This window comes from Globicephala melas, chromosome 15 (assembly GCF_963455315.2).
Source record: "Globicephala melas chromosome 15, mGloMel1.2, whole genome shotgun sequence".
In the NCBI taxonomy this organism is placed as follows: Eukaryota; Metazoa; Chordata; class Mammalia; order Artiodactyla; family Delphinidae; genus Globicephala; species Globicephala melas.
In genome coordinates, this window is record NC_083328.1 from 55564590 (window position 1) to 55570434 (window position 5845).

Sequence of the window (5845 nt, forward strand, 5' to 3'; positions counted from 1 at the left end):
AGTCCCATACACATGGGACACTTACTATGTAATAAAGATGAGGTTTCAAGTAAAAAAGTGAGGATCATTCTAAGAAAGCATCTGGAAAATTGAGAAGCCATCTGGAAAAAAGTAAAATTAGAGCTATACTTCTTATCTTTTCTTTCTGGGCTAAACCTGGGAAGATGGGAGCTGGGAAGCCACCACAGGTCTAGTCTTGTTGAGAAAAGCTGTGTTTAGAAACAATGAGGAGGACACAGACAGACACAAGGATGAAAAGAGAGAGGCTGATGATGTTCAGGTTCCTGCCCTTCTTCAAGTTTGTTACACCAGCAAACAGATCTCCCTTCTTGACCTAAGCTTCTTCTAACTGCTTACCTGTCACTTGGGACCCAAGAAATCTGACGTCCACAATGTGGTATTATCTTTGTTTTAGGCTTGAGGCCTAAGGTTGCCCATTAAGACAAGACTCTTGTCCCAATTCAGTGCCTTTCCCCCCATGAAACAGCATGCCCAACTGCTTGTAAGGAAGGAGACTTGTACACACTGCTGAGATGTCTCCTGGAGCACCTCTGAGGAGACCCAGAATTTGGCAGCATCTACCTCTGGAAAACTTATGGACCAGAAAAAGCAGAATCTGGAGAAAATTTCTACCTTTGTGTAGTAGATGTAACTGCCCAAAGTGAAAACATGTTCGTTCCATCCTCATTCTCCTCAGAGGTTATCACTGACATCAAAATCACAAACATTTTTGGCATTATCAAGAATACTTTAAGTAATTGGCTGTATGTTAATGGCTATGCAACATATATAATTGATGAAATTCACTCTAAGTAACAATAATTCTCAAGGTATTAGAAAATACATAGGCATAATGATTTCTATGAATATGATAATAATAAGTTGTGTTTTAAGAGAAGTCAGACTAAAACTTTAGACAAGGATAACATGGTAGTTGGGAGGAAGCTAAATTAAGACAGAATTGAAAGAAGTGAAAATTGTGTATTTTGTTTAAGAAACATACAGACATTGCTTAGATTTTTGTGAGAAATATATAAAAATGAGTAATATCTTACAAATATAAATACCATATGAATGAAAAGAAAATATTTGTTCTCCAAATAGGAAGGGCAAATAAAAGATAATAAAGGAAGCAGGTGTAATTTAACAAGTCAGGGAAGGAGAAAAACATAAGCAAAGGGCAAGAAGGTAAATAGAAAGTACAGAATAAAATGGTAGAAATAAGTCCAATATAATGGTAATCGTAATAAAAGTAAACAGGTAATACTCACCTAATAGTTATCTAATCTATATATTCAGAGATTTTCAGATTAGAGCAAAAGCAACAATTACAGAAACAAAGTCTAGCTCTATGTTTATGAGAAACATATATAAATCAAGGAACACTGAAAGGTTAAAATTAAAGGGATAAAAACCAGGCAAATACTAACAAAAAAGATAGTGCAGCAATACTAATGTCAGGTAAAATAGAATGTAATGAGAAAAGCAGTAAAAAATACAAGGAAAGATATTTCATACTGATCAGAGAAACAGTCCACCAAAAATCATACACAGGTTATTCTGGGTGTTTCTGCGAGGGTGTTTTTGGATGAGATTAACATTTATTTATTTTAAAAAATTTGTTTCTAGTCGTGATTCCTTCATTTTAAAAAAAAAATGTTATGGGAGTATAGTTGCTTTACAATGTTGTGTTAGTTTTGTTTTTGTATTTTTCTTTTTAGGCCTCACCATGCGGCATGCAGGATTCTAGTTTCTTGACAAGGGATCAAATCCATGCCCCCTGCATTGGGAGCACAGGGTCTTAACCATGGGACTGCCAGGGAAGTCCTGATATTAACATTTAAATTGATAGACTGAGTAAATCAGATTGCCCTCCCTAATCTAGGTGGGCCTCATGCAATCAGTTGAAGGCCTGAATAGAACAAAAGGTTGACCCTCCTTCCAGTAAGAGGGGACTCTTCTATCTCGACTGCCTTTGACCTGGGACATCTTTTTTTTTTTTTTTTTTTCCTGTTTTGGTTTGTATTGGAACTGTAACATCAACTCTCTTGGGTCTCAGGCTTTTGGTCTGGGACTAGAACTATACCATCAGCATCTCTCCTGGGCCTCCAGTTTGCTGAATGCTGAACTTGGGACTTGTCAGCCTCCATAATAACATACTCTATTTCCTATATCTATGTTTACATTTATATTTGTATCTATATCATCTTCTATATCTATCACTCCTACTGGTTGTGTTTCTCTGGTGAAACCTGACTAGAAAAGGGAAAAATAGATTTCCTTGATTCTCTGGTGCTTCCAGGCTGCTGTATGTGGGCTAGGCAGGTTCCAGTAGCCATGCAACAAAAAGAAGCAGGAGTGAAGACAAACCGTGGGCAAGAGTACAGGAATAAGAAGCATCAAGGGAACATGCGGTGGTACAGAATCTGCTACACATGTCATAACTCATTCATTGATGTTACTCCAAATTCATGACATAGGTACTACAATTAACCCCATTCCACAGATGAGGAAGCTGATGCACAAGGAAAGTAAATAATCAGTGACACCAACTCAGTAGTGTCAGAGCTGGCATTCGGAACCAGGAAATTTGTCTCTCGAAGAAAGATGTGAAATATTCTGTTAAGCTACTAGTAAAGGGAGTAATATTCAGTCATTAACACCCCAGTGAGACTTTGCTAATTCAAGTGTGGGACAGGAGCAGTGTAAAAGAAATAGGAGGGGTAACTGAGAGGAGAGAGGAGAAATGCTTGGAAAGAGGAAGTGGCATGTGAAATCCTTGAACGGACCAGGGCGTTCTCCTGTGTGAGCTATAGAGGGATGGCAGTAGAGACGATCTCTGCGGACACTGTCGTCTTCCTGGAACACCCTCGAACACCTGGTGTCAGCAACTGCCCTCTCGGCCTAGGTAAGAACCACTGAGAATGCTCAAGCCTCGGCTGGCAGAGGGCCCAGCAGCCTGGAGGTGAGAAAGCACACTGGCTTCAGGTATCAACAGGATCGTGTTATCTGAGGAAGTCAAGGAAACCAGGGAGACCCAACAGTCCCCTTCAGGCTGTCTTCAGAGAAGGGGCTCCGCAGGAGGCGTTTCCTCAGAGCCCGGCAGCTCCACCTCACATTAAAGACACATCCCCCTAGGAACTGCACAGCCCCCTCTTCCCAACCCTGCCACCTCCTACTCCTAACATGCGTTGCCTGCCCCCATATCGCAGTGCAAAGGCTGACAGTGCCGGGGCAAGGAATTGGCATTGCTGGGCCCAGAAAGAGTGTACATTGGGACAAGTAAACAAAATCTGAAGACAGTCTTTTATATTTAAAAGCTGGACAGTGTTTCTGTTTGCTTTGGGTTGAATGCAGTTTTTTTAAGGGGGTGGTGGTGGTGAAGTACAGACACACATTTTAAAAGCAAGCTATGTGGCTCGCTGTCTTCACACACCAATGGTTCCCTCTGCATAGAATACTACCCAACTATCTAAAGCAAGATCTTTCAAAGGTCTACCTCATCCAGGAAGTCCCTGCCAGCAGGAGGACCCTCTGAATGCCCATGCAGTCAGGGGCACCCCACCTCATTGGGCCTTCCTCCTTCTGTGAGGCAATGCCCTGGGAATACACTTGGCAGGAGACAGTCACTGTCTCTGCCCTAAACCCTGAACACTTGCGGACGGGGCACTGTCACAGGCCCCCTGCCTTTGCAGCTAACCAAGGTCTCAGGCTCCCTGTTTCTGAATTAAAAATTGTTCTTTCTTCCACTTGTAAATGTGTCTAACTGGAGCACAGAAAGGTCAACCACAAGGGCAATGTACTCCTCTCTGGGTTGACAAGGTTGAGTGCCCCAGTCGTCAAAGAGACTCGCGAAAGCAGCGCTGGGCGGACTACCTTTGACAGTCGAACGGCCTCCTTGACTGAAAGACAACTGCAGTGCCAAAAGACACCATGCTGACGACTGGCTCCAGGAGGAGATTCGGGACAGAACTCTCACAGAAGCGAAAGCTAGGCTGTGGGCCCAGCCTGAGGAACTGTATTTACGTTTTCCACACTTCATTACACAGCTAAGCATGAGCCAGAGAGCCTTGGTCACTGAAGCCTACCTAAGGTACTGCCATACTTACCCCGTAGATCCCACGCAGAGGTCCCTGTGCCCAACAGGGCCTCCATGGAAGGGCCCTGTTCCTCCCGTTGTGTTTCCTTGAGGTAATTAGAAACCACTGAGGATACTTATATGAGCTCAGGTTTCAAGCTGTGCGACCCTAGCCAAACCTTATTCCCCTCCGTGGTAGACGAGACAGGGGCGGCTCCTAAGCTGCCTGAAGCACACTCCCCGCGCCCACCTTCTTTTTGCTGCCGGAAGGCCTCCCATAAGAAGTCTGAGTTTGCTCGTGACAGAAGAAGTCTCAGTTTACTCGTGTGAGGCTTGCTGCTCTCTCTCAGTTCCTTGCTGGGAGCTTCAGCAGGAGCGCTCTGGAGCTCGCCGGCAAAAGAATTGTGAGTCCCCCCGCCCCACCCCGGCCTCAAGCAAAAGTCCAGATTTCCCCCGTTAGTAACCCCTCGGAGTGCCGGAGGGAGCGGAGGGGCATGTGTTAACGGAATGCTTCAACCGTGTAAGGTATTTCACGAGACACTGTGCACTCACGTTCGTTGTAACAACTGTCAAAGGGCACTGTATGCCTTCCAACTCCTCGGCTGTGTTTGAGCCGCAGGAAGTAAAAGCATTCATTTGATTAAGCTCCGTGAATGTGCAACGATGATGGCGAAGCGCTGCCCTGTTCGCTCGAAAGCTCTCGTTTGTACGGCCTTCCCACGGCCTCAAGGCACGGAGTTCTCAACAGCCTTACATTCCATGCTGGTGTGCCAACCCCCCACCCACCCGCAGGGAGCAATTTGGGCTCTTCTGAGAAACACCAGTGTGCGTCACAAATGAAACCAGGGCGTCTCCCCCAGGACTTCTCCGAACGGCAGTCGGATGGATGCCAGAGGTGTAATTCCAGCCGGAAAAAGAGGGAAAAGGACAGCTCTCCCAGGGACAATTCTGGACCTTTGGGACCATCCAGAATCACCAAGGCCTAAACTTTGCACGGCCTGGGGAGCGATCTTCCGCCTGTCCAGCAATCCCCACGTCAAAACCCTGCTTATCAGAGGCAGGCACTCTCTGCCTTTTACTAGATAGCTCGGCAGAACATTCAGAGAAACATGCTGCGTCATTCAGCTTGAAAGTGGGACGCGGATGGGAGAGTACGCTTTCTCCCCGTTTGGAGGCGCCTTGCGCTTGGCTTCAAAGCTGCCTGAAGAGCACTAGCGGCTCGACGTCTCTGCACGGCAGGATTGTCGTTGTGGGCCAAGGCTGCGTGTTCTCCCAAAGCGAAAACTGTGCTGGCAATCCCTTTCTAGAAACTCCTCCCACGGCAGCTCCGGCAAAACGAAAGGTGACCTCAGGCCTCAACGTTAAGTTCCAGTGTTTCACGTCAGGGGACTTGGGTGTGCAGGGGTCTCCAATGAGGCCATACTCCACCACGGAGTGCCTTAACCCTACGAAGCTCCTGGGGACACACAGGATAGGAGCCCATTCACCAGTTTTTTTGCATGATGACCTCTCTCCGTGCCGGAACAGCGGCCTCTGGCTTCTGAGGGACCTTCGTGTAAGCAGGCCCCTGGAGACAGCTTTTCACATTCGTAGCTAGGGCAGTGTACTCCTCTCGGGGTTGCCTAGGTGGAGTGCCGCCGTCGTCAAATAGACTCGCGAAAGCAGCGCTGGGCGGACTCCCTTTGCCAGTCGAACGGCCTCCTTGACTGAAAGAGAGCTGCAGTGGCAAAAGACACCGTGCTGACGACTGGCGCCAGGAAGAGACTC